Source organism: Castor canadensis, chromosome 12, assembly GCF_047511655.1.
Source record: "Castor canadensis chromosome 12, mCasCan1.hap1v2, whole genome shotgun sequence".
NCBI classification, from domain to species: Eukaryota; Metazoa; Chordata; class Mammalia; order Rodentia; family Castoridae; genus Castor; species Castor canadensis.
This window is the reverse complement of record NC_133397.1, coordinates 39,622,569-39,639,759: the sequence shown is the minus strand read 5'-3', so window position 1 is coordinate 39,639,759 and position 17,191 is coordinate 39,622,569. Positions and strand designations below refer to the sequence as shown.

Sequence of the window (17,191 nt, the reverse complement as noted above, 5' to 3'; positions counted from 1 at the left end):
TCCAGCCATTGCTAGCCTTTTCACTGGTTCTTAGAAATGCCAGGCACATTTCTACTACAGGGGCTTGGCACTGGCTGCTTCCTCTTCCTCTTCCTGTTCCCCAGGTGTCTGAATGGATTACTTCTTCACTTACTTCATGACCCTGGTCAAATGTTTCTGTCAATTATCAGAGAGGTTTTATGATTCCTCTAGATTACAAAGAACACATACCCTTTCCTGACTCTTTCACTTTCTCCCACTTTGTGGGTCTCATTTTTATTTTCATCTGACATCACAGATTTTCTGAACCTGTTTATTGCCTTTCTGTCTCTACTTGAATGTATATTTTATGAGGGCAGATTTCTAGCTGTTTTACTCTGCTGGATCACCAACATTCACAATAGTGTCTTGTATGTAGTATACATACGACAAACAGGCATTGAATGAATATATTATAGCTACTTTGCCCAAGTAGTATGTAATCTACCATATACAGTAATTTGTATTTACTTTACCAGCTGATGTACTTATACTGTGTATATATATCTATATCTATATATCATAACATATATAACACACACACAGTAACTGCTCAACAAATACTTGTTACGGATGACAATATTATTCTCCCAATCAGCTCATACCACTATTGGTCAAGGCTGGGAGGGTACCCTGTCCTCCCCAGACCGAAGGTTGAATATGGGGTGGAGCTGAGTAGGCAAGAACTGGGAAGGACGAAGTGTGTTATTGTTTCACTATCTCCAACACCATACAATCTCACAGTCAGGTTAGATCTGTGTTCATAAGACAACTTTAGAACCATCCATTTGATACCTGGCTCAAGGATGACTCTGGCTGGTAGCTCTGAGAAGTCAAGGGGAAAATTCTTAAGTTAGGCAGCACCTGCCCAAAAGGACCTTCACCATGGAGCTTGGTCTTGTCATACAAAGCCCGGTTCTCTGTGTTTCTTGTCTATATAGGAGGTCTGGGTCTCATTCCCTCTGTGAAAAAGGAGTTCAGTGGACCTAGGTGTGGTGTTTCATGCCTATAAACCCAGATACTCAGGAGGTGGAGGTAGGAGAACTGCTGTTCAAGACTGATCAGAGACCTTATCTGAAAATAAACTAAAAAGCAAAATGTGGGGATGTGGCTCAAGTGGTAGAACACTCGATAGCAAACGTGAGGCCCTGCATTCAATCCGTAGTACCTCCAGAAAAAAAAGAGAAAGAAGTTCGGTGACTTAGGGCCATAAGGAGGGCTCTGTACATTCAGCCCAGCTTTGATTCTGCTGTTTCTGTAGAAGCCTCCAGTTGATCCTCAGGTGTGGTCTCATGAGCTCCATTTGGGAAGCTTGCAGTTTTGTGGGGCCCTGGGGCAGCTGGCTGACACAGGCTGTGCATACTTGAGGCTCAGAAGCCCTTGATCAGGGACCATCTTGATCTTGCTGAGCCAGAGCTAAGGTGACCCTGTCTGAGGGAAGAGGAAGGATAAGAAACCAGAAATACAACCTATGTGATTACAGGCTGCTTCTGAGAATGGGGTCTTTGGGTCAAATCCAAGGTCTGTAGAACCAAGATGTACAGAGACCACATATCATAGGGCCATCACGTGGTCACTCTAACATACAGGTAGAATGTGTCAATGAGGAAGCAGTCTACATCTCAGAATCTGCCATCAGTAATGAGGCAAGCTATTCTTCATTAGGTTCTGACATGATACTGTGCTAGAAAGAATGTCTCTAAGCTTCCCAACAATCCTCCAACATGGACCAGAGCAGTTAATTTGCCAAAGGACCCCTGTGGTTAGACAGTAGAGCTTAGACTAGAATTCTGGTTCAGGTTCTGTCCAGGATGCCAGGCTGCCTCTCATAAGCCCATGCATGGCCTCAGAATGTTCCCAAGACTACGGGACTGCCACAGAGTGTGTGTTATAGTGGTGTCCCTCACATGTGCAAGGATGGTCTGTGGACAGGAAGTGGCAATTCAACCTTCTCCAATAAGTGGATGGTTATGCTACTATCAGACAGTGTTTCTCAAGGTGTGATCAACAACTCCTTGCATTAAAAAATATGAATCTCTGAGCCTCACTGAATCAGTATTTCCAGGAGTAGGACCTATAATTTATATTTAATTTGGCCAGATTCCCAAGAGATCTTCTGCATACTGTTGTTTGAGAACCCTGCCTTAAGGGGCAATGCAACAGTCAATTTAGATAGTAAAATTCACGTCCAAAGGCTATCAGAAGATGGGTGCGGGGCACTGTTGTGAAGCCCAAGGAAAGCACCCCCTTTAAAAAGTCTTCCTACCACCATGCCTCATGAGGACGATGAGGAGGGGTAGGCTGCTGCCTGATTCCTCTTTTACCCTCAAGTGAAGAGGTGGTGAGGTATTGTCATTGCATCTACACCTAAGTTCAGAACCAATGTTTGGATCATATTTTTCTCTCCCATCCTCCCAGAGATTACTGATCTTTGTACCACTCCACGTTGACCCCTTGTCATTGCATCCTGAGTGTAGACCATGGGACCCATGCTCCCATACTTCCCTACTGATTATAGATGAAAATGGTTTTCTATTCCAATGGGATGGCTCCATTGCTATAAATGAAACTTTGACCTTTAGAAATAGCACTTGCAAGAGCAACTTCAACCCATACTTTCCTGTCTCCAGTACATGATGAATTCTTTGGCAAAGAGCTGTTTTCTCACAGCCCCCAAAACGCTGGCAGGCTGCAGATGTAGAAGTCTCATCTGGGAAACTTGAAATTTTATGATCTCAAAAATACACACCTTGAAAGAGAAATTTTACCCATGACTAATTAGAGTCATTCTTAATGAGGAAATCACAGAAAGGATTAAAAAGCTTCATCCCTTTCTCTCAGCCTCCTGACTAGGACCTTCTAGAGTTACAGGGCCTTTCATAAATCACTTCTTGCTCTAACCAATCTGACTCCAAGCATCAACACATCATCGTTGCCTGGGTATTTTTAAGGCTAGCCAATAAAAACTCTCAAGTCATCCTGGAACTTTCTGAGATGACTGAGATGGAAGAAAAATACATGGTTGCCTTTAACAAATTATACAACTGGAGGAAAGCAGAGGGAAGGTTCCAGAAAGTGGGGTGGCCTGACCACAATTAAGGACAAGTACTGCCAGCAAACTCATGCCCATTTTAGGAAAGGGATGGTGGTTTTCTCAGGGAAAAGCTGGGAGTTGCCCTTTCTCCCCTCCCCAAAATGCACAGCACCAAGAAGAGAAGGGATACCCAAGAGGGTCTGGAAAGATCTGCTCCAGTCCCAGCTCTTAATGAGTCATGGGCAAATCCCACTTATTCAATGCCTATTTCCTCACCTGTCAAAGAATAATCTACTACCACACTGCCCATCTCATAGGTACTGTGAAGATAAAGTGAGAAGATAGCATCAAAGGACTCCACAAAGCCCTTTAAAAGTTGCATGCATGCTACATGCCACACTGTGTGCTAAAGGCTGTCTGTGACATCACAACTTTCATGGTGTCCTTTGAAGGAAGCATTACTTTTATTTTGTAGAGGAGGAAACCAAGGTTCATTGGTATTCTTCATGTTTGCTGGAAGTTTAAACACAGACAAAACAATCATAGGTACAATCACCTTAGCTGTCACTACCATCACTGCTGAAGGACATGTTTACTGAGTACTTACTGTGAGTAAGTGGGGTTCCTGTACACCTAGGAGAAGGGGTAAAATAAAGTTGTGTCTGTCTTTGGATGTTTGTAGCTGGATTGGGGAGAGAAGGCAAGCATGTTGTACATGTTCTAGTGAGAAGAAGAATTTATAGACAGAGGAGGAGTTTGGAAGCATGGAAGGGTTCATGGAAAGGCAGGATGTGAGAGAAGCAAGGGAGGGCAGGGTAACCAGAAAAGCAAGGCCAAGTTAGCCTGCACACAGGGAGGAGGCAGGAATCCACAGCCAGCTTCAAGAAAGCAAGCAGTGAGATTGAAGACAGTAGGTTGAAATCCAATGAAGGAGCAGGAAGAGACTGACATTTTGGTTTTATTTTTAATTAATTAATTAATTAATTTTGGTGGCACTGGGGATTGAATTTAGGGCCTCACACTTGCTATGCAACCATTTTACCACTTCAGCCATGTCCCCTAGTCCTTTTACTTTAGTTTGTTTTTCAGATAGACTCTCGCGCTTCTGCCCAGGCTGGCCTCAGACTATGATCCTCTTACCTCTACCTCCTGAGAAGCTGGGACTATAGGTATGAATCATCATGCCAGGTCTTCACACTTTATTTTATAAGCCTTAAGTGGTACCCTAAGTTTCAGAAGAGGGTGGCAAAAGCAGACAAGTTCTTTTCGTCTATTTGTAAAACCATTTCCAAGAGTGAGTGATTTCAAATAAAAATCTAAATGTCTGTCTCACTACAATATGCTGCTCCTGTTACTATCCAAAAAAGATAGTAGCAAAGGAAAATTCATTCCAATATGCTATCACATGAAGCTTGCTATCTCACTCATAAGGAGGCTGTTTAAAAATAGGATGCAGTACAGGTAAAGAACTATGTACACAGGGCTCTGCAAGATACACACTCTCACCTACTGATCATAAAAGGAAACAAAATGAAAACTATTTTCAGGGAGAAGAAACATACTTATTCTGTGGATGACAAAGATGGCAAGGATCCTAGAGTTTGTGGCACAGGAAGACAGGAAGTACCCCACATCACACAGGAAAAAGGAGAAACAAATGGTGGATTGGGGGGCGGGGAAGGCAAAGTCATTAAGTGGAGAATTCCTTTTTGTGGGGGCATAATTATAATTTTCTATGGGACAGTGTTCCCATAGCAACACACCTGGGAGATGTTAATTTCAGGGCAGCACCTTTACATTTTATGCATCACACTTGAAGGATGCAATAGCTTTTTCGAAGTAACAGTGATGGGTGGGGGAAGGGGCAACACTTGGGAATTCCCACTATGGATGTACAGTTGGAACATCCATGTCATTTTGATAATTATGTCTTCTGTCCTGGTCCCCCACTGCCAAATGCCACTGCTCTGAGGTATTCTGGGATGACAGGAAATGCTTAAGCCCAGCAAGGGAGCCAGAAAAGCCCTCCAGAGACTTCTACTGTGGATGTAGAGGACATAGGCTTTACACAAGGAGGTTGGCTGTCCAACTGATGAGAAAATGGCAAGGCTGCTAGAAGTCTGAGCATATCTGTATCCAGACGATTCTCTGTGACAGTCTTCAACATGTGCTACAGGGATGTCTAGAACTGTGTTCAGGTTCTTAGGTGAAGACAACAGCAGTGAGAACACTGCACCTCCAGGTCACGAGGCTCTCAGGGGGCAAGTCTGCTTGATCATCCCAGAGTTTTGTAAGTGAGCTTTCCACCTCTTCCCTGTGGGGAAGTGGCTCAATGGTTTCCAGAATCCTTTACCCATGTTTTGCATGTGGATTTCCCTCCTTACATCATAGAAAGGGCATTTAGGAGAAAGTACAGTGTGGGAAACATTTACTCAGATAAAACGGAGCTTGGAAAGGGGGTGATTATTTGCTGAGCCTTCTATTATAGAGACCCTAGCAAATCCCCTAAACATCATTTCCTCACTTATTAAAAAAAAAAAAGTTGCAGGAATTTGGTATTTTCTTGCAATTTCCTTTTCCTGACTCTGTGCAGGATGACGTAGCTGTTTACTTTAAAGCTCAGGAGTCAACCAGCATTGTATGAAAAGCTTTCCCACAAAACACCCAGAGTAAGACACACTCCTTTCCATGGTATTTGAGCACTGAGCAGTATACAAAGACTCATACTCTTGGTCCTGCTCCTGCCTCCTGTCACGGAACCAGCTCATCCTGGCATTGGGAAAAACAAGGAGTCCATGGGGAGGGAGGTCAAGAGCAATAAACAAACAGAATCTTCATTGGTCCCATCTCCAAGACACTTTAATGGCTCCTTCTGCTGCTCACTTGTGCATGAAACAAAATGCCCCACCTCAGTATGAATATCCATAAAATGGGATGATAAAACTGTCAGAGGTGTGGAAGAGATTAAATCACACCTGTAAAGGAGTGAGTGCATCCTCTGAGGTAGCACAGTGGATTTGTGAGCACTGGAAAAATGGAGCAGAGACTGCCTTGGATCAAATCACGGTTCTTGCTACCCCTGTGTCTCAGGACACTTGTCTCTTATGGCATTGCAAGGATGAGTCAATGCATGCAAAGAACTTTAAAAAAAATGACAGGCCCATAGTAAATGCTGTAAAAATGTCAGCTGCTATTATTGGCTTATAAAAGTAATCTATAAATCTTAGCTGCTGTGGTGGCAGTAAGAAGAGCAGTTATTTTCAACTAGTGGCAAGGAAAGGGGGAGGAGGAGGATGGCCCAGCAAGGGACATCTCTCCTGCGACACACATAAAGCATATGTCAGACTGTGGAGGAACACATACATACATCTATACATTAAAGTCTAATTTATAACCTGATTTTATATGTGAAAACACAAAGATGCCTATGGTTTTCATAATACAAATTGCCAAATTAAATGTTTGACTTCAACTTAACTATAAAACCTGGCTTAAAAAAATATTGAGAGGCCAGTAGAGTGGCTCAAGTGGTAGAGTATCTGCCTAACAAGCAGGAGGCCCTGAGTTCAAACCACAGTACCACCAAAAGACAAACCCAACAAAATTAAAAAAAAAAAAACCTGAGACACACCAAAATTGTGGCAACTAGGAAAGATTTGTCCTCTACTCAGGGATTTATGCCGAGTAAGGCTGGACTAGGTTACTCCTGAGGAATTCAGTCATCAAGAGGAGGTCCCTGGGCAGGCTGAAAGCTCCATCTTGGCCTTCTCTTGGAAGGAGCAACAAAACCTTCCAGCAACAAGACCATGTGACCAGTCACTACACTTCCTGTCCTTGAGACAGACTTCACTGCCAAAGACAACAGGAAAATCAAAACTTTAGTGGGCAACATAATCATATGCAGACATTGTCCTCAAGCTCAGTTCTTATTAAAGCTAGATTTTTTTTTTAACATGTCACTTAAAATGTTAAGGTCTGAAGGTTTAAGTCTGAACATGATACTTTTGTGTCTTTGACTTCTTCCTCTTCTTTTTATTGTAAACTACACCAAAAGAAGTATAAATAAAACATCCATGCAGCCTTCACAGAATAAAATAAACTCCCTGTTAGTCATGACCCACCTTGGCATATACAACATAGCTGCCAGTCCTTACAAGCTACTTCAAGTCTCTTTAATTGCATCTTCCCACCTCCCTCCCTACCCAGGTGATCACCACAGGTAATCATCATTTGGACTTTCCTGGTCCCCACTTCCTTGATTTTCTGTATGGTTTCATCATCTGTGTATTTACCTCTAAAAACTATGTTTAGATTTGCCTGTTCGGGTACTTTCTATTCATGGAACCATGCTGCATGTGTCTCTCTGGTACTTGGTTCTTTTATTTTACCACTCATCCGTATAGCCCCCTTTTAATGACCAGCTTTTATTGCTCAGGCCTCTGATCTTAAGGAGTTTCTCTCTATTAAAAGGTTCCTTAGAAAACATTCCTCAATCATTGTTCTGAAAAGATGACACAGCAAATAAACTAATGCATTGTGTTTTCTCACAATGTAAATTGTCTGCCACATTTAGGGAAGCTGTGGCCAGTTCCCAACCTCTTCAATCCAAATGGTGGCATCTGAATGTCTGCATTTGATGCTAAATTTACTGTCTTCGAGGTTCAGAGAGGAAAACTGAATCCATCTTTCCTGGGGTATAGGTGCACACAAATCACATTTTTTGAGCTGGAAGTATCTACTTGTTATTTTAAGTGTTCGGAAGGCTCTCGTTTGCTTCTGCCTATGGCATCTGCAAGGTACCAACTTCCCATGTTTACTCAGTGCTTAGGGCACAGGCTGTCTCTGATTGCCATGGTGATGGGCTAACTTTTTTCCCCCAGATTAATGTGGTTTTAAATTAGCACAGATCAACAATGGGTCAGGCAGCTAGATAGGAGGATCTGATCCACATAAATCTCCAGATCTTTCTACTACAGGATCGATTCTTTTCCACATAATGATAAGATCCCACTGAGCCAACCTCCTTGATTCAATGGGCTCTTACCATTGTGCTGAGGGGTGTATGGGACCCAAGGTTCTCGTTTCTCTGACAAAGTCCTTCATATATAAGAGGAGCGTTACCGAGGGAGCACCTGTATGTTTACGCCTTGGTTGTCCCCAACTTCTGAAATATTCCTATTTCCTCAGTACACTCATCTTTCTTTGACTTTCTAAGATAATTTCTACACTGCTTGTTTTCATACAGAATCATGTTTCAAACTGTGATCTACCTGTTAGCCTTCCTTTCCTAGGTAGACCAAAAGTTCTTTGGACAAGAATTGTATTTTTCTATCACTGGACTATGCAGTACTAATCCACAGATGCACCAGGTATTTCAAAAAATGGTTGCTGATGTACATGAAAGCAGAAAACCTCCTCCCCAGCTGCTGGTGTGGGTTCTAGGTGTCTTACCCTCTTCTGCTACTGTTTCTAACATGCCAGGTTTCAGTACACTGCCTAACACCTGTACACCTCAGCCACCCCAGCTGGCAACCTAGATGGATCTTGCCAACCCAGAAAGTTTTCTAGGGAAGGCAACTTTAGGGAGTTGGCTTTGGTGAGGTGAACGATTCACTTCTAAATTTATTTGCTTTTTTAAGATCAGATTTTATTTTTAAAAATTTCTTCTAGTGGTGTCTCCTTATATTTCTTTGTGAAGTTTATCTCCAATTTATGCACATAAAAATATTTCTCCAGTCTCTAATAAACTCCCTCAAAGGAATAAAACTGGGTAAATTAGACTGTGGAAGTATTTAAACACTGATAGTAAAGTGTTTCATTTGATCATGTTGGTATATTTTTAGAGTGAATATTGGTGAACCTAGAAAATCTTCATAAATTAGAGCGTGATAAAGGAAGTTAGATTTAACTTATTACCTGAAAAATAAAGAAAACAGGCATGGGTTGGATGAGTGGTGGTAGAATCACTGAGCGGTCATTTTCCCTATCCTTTCTCTTATCCTCAGATTCTCATTGTACTGTACCTTCCACAGTCCTTTTGGAGGACCAGCAGAGACTGCAAGCCTGGGGGGAGGAGGGGACCTCAAATATAACCTCAGAGCCAGCAGGTTCAACTCTGAGAGTAACTCAGGTAATGAGCTTAGTCCCTAGCAACCTGCACACCAGCATGGCTGAGAAAATGGATTACACTCTGCTGATGAATCCTGAGTGAATGTGGTATTGACCTACCTACCACATTAAGAGGGCTAACTGTGGTCCATCCTGGCATTCTCCCTGGAATGTCATGGTAAAAACAAAATGCTCCGATTGGATCAAAAATGGGTGCTTCAACTTCCTATTGGCTCTGCAAAAAATGTCCTCATAGAAGCAGAGGGTCTGTTTTTCCTTCTCTAGCTTTTTGGTTCAACTCAGAATGCCCAAAATGCCAGCCCTAAAGACTTATTCCAGGGTACCCTGGGCAACACAGATACATAGTCTGACTACCCCACTACATATTAACTAACTGCCATTTTGTTTATATCTTGGTCTCTTGGAATTTAGATTTATGTTCATCACTCATCAGGAACTTAATTTCTCCAGGGCATTTAGACAAAATGTAATTTCTGGAAGCCAACTAATTGGGTTTTAATTCATGCTTTGCCACTTCCCACTGTGTGACCTCTCTTTGGGAAAATAGTCCTACCTCATAGGGTTTGATGTGAAGACTAAATGAGTTAATATATGTAAAATGCTTGAAATTGAACCTGGCATATAAAGGAGTACTATGTAAGTTTTTCCTAACATTGTTGGCATTGAGCCAAGCCTGACCCCAAAGTAGATGATGACTAGCTCATCTACATGACTTCTCTCTCCTTTCAAGGCACACCACCAGCCCCCAAAGGCTGGTGATTACTGAAACCAATAACCATCTGTGTCAGTCATCTTTCCATCACTGTGTAAAATACCGAAAAAAATCAACTTAAAGGAGAAAAGATTTATTTTGGCTCATGGTTCATGGCCACCTGGCTCTATTGCTTTTTGGTCTGTAATGAAGGAGACCATTATGGTGGGGAGCATGTGGTAGAGCAAAGTGGCTCACCTCATGGCAGATAGGAAGCAGAGAGAGAGAGCGAGCGAGCAAGAGAAAGGGGCCAGGGGTAGATACAGTACTCAAGGGCACACCTCCGAGGACCCACTCCATCAGCTAGACTCCACTTCCTGTTTCCATCACCTCCCAATAGAATAGTCTTCAAATTACATACCCACCAAGGGATTAATCCAGTGATGAGGTCAGAGCCTTCATGATTAACTTCCCGAAAGCCCCATCTCGTTCTTTTTTGGGGGGCAGAGCAGCAATAGGGTTTGACCTCAGGGCCTTATGCTTGCCAGGCAGGCAGCGCTCTTATCATTTGAGTCACTCTGTCAGCCCAAAGCCCCACCTCTGAGCACTGCTTCATTGTGAACCAAGCCTTCAATACTACAGCCTCCGGGAGACATTTCAAATCTAAACCATAACATCATCACTTCCGACATGTGAGGAGCCAGTTGGTATGTGATTTTCCTCAGTGACAGAAAGGACAGTCCATCAAGAACTCACTGGGATTTTTTAGATGAACCAAAGCTTTCCAAGAAGCCATGAAAAGCTCCTGTTCTGGTGACTTGCTTGTGCTTGCCCCAGTTCAAACAATGGGTCAAACAGTCAGAGGACAAGGTCCCTAACTCTTAGGAGGACACAACCAAAGATGGTGCCCTCGTATTAACCAGCTACCGCTCTAAATTTAGAAATAGAGTTTATTATTAAGAAATAAAAAGGATGTAACAAAGCATGCATCTTTTAGCTGGATACAACTTCTTTTGGGAAAGGCGGTTCTTGGTCCTTTCTTACTTGACACCCTCCTCACCAAGCGTTTGCGAGATCACGAAATAGCTATGGAGTTGGGCCAAAGCTATAGTTAAGAATAATGTAGACTCTGGTGAGGAAATAGGGAATGCATATTTTCTTTTTATGAAATTACATGCCCAGAGGTCAAGTCTACCAACAATAGTTTCTTAATTCTCCTTTATGAACAGTTGTCCAAGTAGTCAGAAAAGACTCAGAAACATGGTGAAGCTCTTAGTCCAGCTTGGGGTCTATCTACACAAATGATACTGAAGTTGATAACAAAAGCTAAATTTTGTGTGCTTGCAGTGTGCTAGAAACTTTGCTGTACTTTAATGAGACAACTATAATTCCTCCTGGTAGATCATACCAGGTAGGACCATGAGTCACTGAAAATATGTTTTGAGTACAATACATATCAACTAAATATATTTGAGTTCAGTTCTGTATCAGAACCCTGATATAGAATGACAGTCTTGTAAACATACAGGCTTTGATGAACATTTACTGAATTGAGCTTTAAAAAAGGAACACTCACAGAAGCCCTGGTTATTGAGTTTATCACTATCTTCATCTCACTCATGCATTAGCAACAGGTAAGTCTGTAGTGGTTTCATGTTCAGTCCCTAGTGAGTTGTATTTTAATAGACTCTTAAAGTCAGGTTCTGGAGGGATTTTACAGGGGTCATGTAGTCTGAACCTTATGCCCTTCCACACTTTTGCTTACGAACCAGGAAACCAATGCCCAAGCATCAGCGTCAAAAGGCAGAGCCAGAATAGAGCCCTCCTTACTATGTCTGTGTTCTATGAATCAATGGGGCACTCATGAACTCAAGTGGTCCAACAGGCTGTATCCACCACCTAGCAAGACCTTCAAAGTCAGAGCAGTCAGGGCCAGTAGGTTTATATGAAAGATCAGAGACCACTGGAACAAAAAGTTCAGATTATATGAGGAAATCCATTGCTTCGGCAGAGAAATTTCAATAGATGAGGTAGAAGCTTCTTTACAAAATGCCCCATGTGACCTTCCCTGTGGAAAACATCAGACCACTATCAAAATTCAACATGAGTCTAAAAATAGTCACTCTGAAAAAAAAGGTAAATCCTGAAACCCAATAGAAGGCAGCTGTTGGGGAGAGATTGGGAGGTCTGATATCAACCATGAGGAAACCGGTTTTGTTTGGTGAGCAGGTTAGATAACTGGGAACTCTGGTTTTAGATTTCAAGATGAAACTTCTTATTCAGATTGGATCATTATGTACCCATTGAACTGTGGGCAAATGACACCTTAGAAGTGTGCAGATCACTTACTGAAACTGGCAGTAATCTAAATACTCATTTCTAATCATTCAGGGCTAAACAGTCAATATTTTCTAGAACATCAGATGGAGTACTGTGCTTTCTTCACAAGGAGGTAGGCCTTTCCAGATGCAGAGGAGAAATCCAACGGCCTTTGTGGATTCTTCCTTCAAAGGCTTCCCAACTTCTGCCACTCATGGTTATTGAACAGCCTCCTTACTGGCATTTCTGCTTTTCATTCTTCCCTGTAATCCATGCTATCCAGATCTGCCAGGCTATGCTTTCTAAGTCATCATTTCTTATATCTTCAACGAGTCCCCTTCCAGAATAAGTCCAGACTCCTTGCTTGGCATTATAAGAACTCCTCACCTTGGCTAAAATCTCCTCACAAAGTTGTCTTCCTTACAACTTCCCAGAGTGAGCCTGCTGTTCCAGCACATTCTGGCATTAGGGGGTCAATTCTTACAAACTCCTCCCTCCCTAAAACTTACTGTATCCTTCTCCCTCTACCCAGCAACAACCTAGAGGAGCACATTCCCCATCCACCCTGCCCCGAGAGTTGCCCTTCTCTCCCCCTGGAGGTAAGGATGGGGACTACTGATCCAAATCCCAACTTCATCCCTTGCCTCTGTGTTGTCCTAACCAAGTGACTAAGCCTCCCTTAGTCCCAGTTTCCAAATCTTCCCAAAGAGCTTACAACAATACCTATGTACTTGTGTAAGATTTATGAAATTAGCTCTACCTTGCACAAGGCTTGCCACTCTATAAATATAAGTCTCTCCTTCTTCTTCATCACATACTGCTTCTATTTCAAGTCATTGCTTGATGTATATTATGTCATCTGTCCTTCAGCATGAATCCTCTCTCAGTTATCTCCCAAGGGAACTACACTGGGAGTGGCATCCTATCCCAGTCACATTCTCTCAGCCTGTATACCATCAGCAGTGAGCCAAAGGTTTAAACATGCTTTTACCTATTGACTGGCCCAGTAATCCAAGAAAATTAAAGACAGCATTCATGCAGAAGATGAGAAACCTGAGTCTTGAATCTGTTTCCAAAATTCTATCTCTATCCAAATCTTAGGAATATACCCATTTTAATAAAGGAAGCACATTTGTAATGTGCATCAAATTAGGGTAGGCAAAAAGTCATTAAACTCACTTCAGTCTCTCTCATCAAGACTCATTTCAGTCTCTTACTAGAAGTTGTAGTGGTTTAAGTTTTTTTCAAAGTGAAATCCTTCCTTCAATTGTTATCTTGCTTGGGATATTAACACGTGAAGAGGGAAAAGCAGGGCTGCCAGGCCAGATGGAGAAAGAGGGGCATGAAGGTTTTCCTGCTATAGCACATATGGGTCTGTGTGTCCACGTACACATGTGCACACACATAGCAGCGACTAAGGCACCAGCAGCATTAGAAGAATAAGCAAATAGCTTAGAGGATGAGTAACGTACTTCTTTGTGGTGCGGAAAACACCCATTAGAAGAAAAACACACACACGTTAAATTTAATGCTTGGTCTATATTATGTCAACCAGAAACCAATAGGTTATTTATCAATAGGTTAACCCACAGTTTTTTTTTATAAGTTGTATTCAAGTTTATGTTATAGAAAGAGAGAATTATAGAGGCAGTGGTCACAGAGAGGCAAGTGCTGTTACTGAGCAATGGTAGTAACACATTATGGTTCACTCTGCAAACATCCTTCTCCCAGGAAGCCACACACCTGCAGGTGCCAAATGTGGAAGTTTTTTGCAAGAGGCCCTTGGATATTGTAGAATACCAGAACCTATTATTGAGTGCCAAGTGAAGCAAAGACACTATATAACTGGGTGAAACAAGTTATCATAGAGTATGATACCAATTTTATAAATATATATGTATACTTTTAAAGATGCATTTTTAAAACTGGGAATGTGCTCATTAAAATTTTTAGTAACTATCATTTGAAACAATCTTATTTTTTTCTTCTTTTTCCAAATTTTCTACAATGAACTTTACCTAGGCGATAAAGAATTAAAGAGGCTCGAGACATGGCTCAAATGGTAGAGCACTTGCCTATTATTTGAGCGAAGCTCTGAGTTCAAACTCCAGTACCATCAAAAGAACCAAAAAACTGCTAAAGAATTAAACATATTTTTTGAAAAGAGCCAACAGTTTCTGAAGGTAAACAAAGCACTATGTTTTGGTACTAGAAAGAAGCCAGGATGTCACACTGCTGGTGTGTGTACACTCAACACCTTCTCGAAGTCCAAGACACACACACCTCCCTTCTTCACTGCCACATCCTGCCGCATGGCGGTATGGCGTCTCATGCCACTGCCTGTAGTAGGCACTCGACAAACTGCAGTGGAATGGATGAGCGTGGAAACCTGCCATGCTCTAGTCCATTTAGGATATAATCCCTGTGCCTATATCTTCTCCTCCCTCTGTCTTGTACTTTGAAAAAACCAAAATGTTTCTGCAGACAGGCTGAGTGAGAGACTCTGCTACTCTGGACAGCTTAAGGGGTATTGAATCTATGTAAAACATGGGCCCTTTCTCTGTATGTGACAGTAAATGGGGACTAGGGAGAAGGGATTTAGGGGTAAGGATATTTGAAGTAGAGAATGTGGACTGAAGGAAGGAGGCTGGAGGCAGAAAAGAATAGTGTGAACAAGAAAGGGTGTTGGGAAAGCTTAATTCCAATGTGTGTTTTGTTACAAATAAGTTATAAAATCTGTCTGGGCCTCAGTTTTCTCACCTATAAAATGGCCACCACTAATCATTAGGGAAACTGCAGTGAAATACCACCTCACACCCATCAGGAAGGCATCTACTGAAACAAGAGAGCCGAGGGCTGGCAAGGGAGTGGAGGGACTGGAGTCTTCATGCACTGTTGGTGGGAATGTAAAATGGGACAGCCACTGTTGAAAACAGTCTGGTGGTTCCTCAAAAACATTAAAAATAGAATTATCATATCATCCAGGAATCTCACTTCCAGATACATAGCTAAAACAACTGAATGTGGGATCTTAAAGAGCTATTTGTACACCTACGTTCATGGCAGCATTATTCATAATAGCAACCCAAGTACCTGTCAAGAAATGAACAGATAAGGAAAATGTAGTACATAAATGCAATGAAATATTATTCAGTCTTAAAAAAGGAAGCAAATTCTGACACATGCTACAACATGGATGGATCTTAAGGTCATTATGCTAAGTGAAATATGCCAGATACAAAAAGACAATTATGGTATAACTCCATTTACATGAAGTACTTAGTAGACAGAATCACAGAGTGATAGTAGACCAGTTGTTGCAGGGGCTGGGGTATGAATTTCAGTTTTATAAGGTGAGAAGTTACGGATATGGATGGTGGTGATGGGCGCACCATATTATAAATGCATTTAATCCCACTGAACTGTACACTTGAAAATAGTCTTTCTATGTAGTCTAAGCTGGCCTCAAACTCACCATCCTCTTGCCTCAACCTTCAGAGTGCTGAGATTACAGACCTGCACCACAAGATGATAAAGTGAGGCATTTTTAAAGCAACTGTCTTATTCAAATGCAGGATTTCCTTATAAGAGGAACTAGATAAAGGAGCAACTCTCCTCCCTTTCTGCCCCAGGCTGGTGGCAGGGTAGTATTAATACACTCTACAACCATGCATTGCATAATCAGAAATGAATCCTTTATGCTTCCAATCCTGGGTAAGGGACCTTTGCTCCATGATGCCTGGTGGGTTGCAAAAACCTACGATTCCCAAGCTGGGCTGGAGCACTCCCACTCAGGGGCTGTCTGCACTTGAATCACCCCCACCACACATCTCTCAGGCCTCCTCAGGACAAAAGAGCTCCCAATAACTTTGAACACTGGCCCTCCCATGAGGTCTCCTGCACTGCAGTGAGTTGCAGGCCACTGGCTCTCAGCTGGCTGATTAGAAGAAACGGCACTGTTGTCCATCAAAGATGGTCTTTGGCAGCCAGGAGATAGAATTTATGGGAGATGACTTACCTACCTGGGATAATGAATTCTACCAACATGTAGTGTGTAACCTCCACGTGGACTCATTTCACTGAAATCTGTTAAAAATTACTCAGGCTATCTCTACTTCAAATCTTTTATTGGCAGGCACATTGATTCCCTGGTGGCTTCCAAATCCACAAATAACTCATGATATTGAACATCTCAGGCTACTCTCATAAGGCTGTCACCAAATGGGTCAAAACCCCTCCACCACCTACCAAGTCCTGCTGCCTCAGACACCCGCACTTCACTTGGGTGCTTTCTCAGCTCTTTTACGTTTATCTGGCATAGCCATCTGTTTTTTCAAAAATCTACCAATGGTCTAATTTTTCAACTTTAGTTATATTTTGCTTTAGGATTAAGAGTCAGAAATAAACATCAGAGTTCCTTGAAACTACAACTTTTCTCCTACATTGTCAACACTTGTTCTCAGCAGCTCTCCCCATGCTCACAGAGATTACTGAATTGCATTTGAAAAATGTCTCCAGTTGCTTTTTAAGGATTTTCCATGCTGCATTTTCCCCAGGGCAGGGAGAAAGGCTGGCCAAGGGGGATCCTGCAGGAGTTTAGCCCCAGTTTCCTTCAGAGCAAAGCCCTCCAGGATTTAGCTTCCCAGGCCTGGCAGGAAATGCCAAAGGTTGGGGGGATGGGTAGGATTAAGTTTGAAAGAGGAAAAATCATGGGTAAAGTTATTCAAGACAGGTTTTGTGGGATCTCGTTGGAGGGGATGGTTTCGCAATGGGGAGTCATAAAATACAAATACACAGAACCTAAAAATGGCTGGGAATTTTATTTCTTGTAATTACAAAAACAAAATAAATCTATCTCTCAGTGGCTCTCCTATCCCCAGCAGTCAATGGATGAATGGGAACCTAGACTAGGCAATTTCTGAAGTCACTTCTCACTAAGCTCTCACCCTGACCAAGCCCATGGCTTTCAGGGTCTAGCAGGATGCCCCAAGCCCCATGAA

At 42.2% G+C, this 17,191-nt stretch overlaps 1 protein-coding gene across 1 annotated transcript in view; it reads right to left on the bottom strand.

The window, feature by feature from the left end:
• Prkce (protein kinase C epsilon) overlaps positions 1–17,191 on the bottom strand; it is a 491,234-nt gene that overhangs the window by 139,983 nt on the left and 334,060 nt on the right. The window lies entirely within an intron of this gene.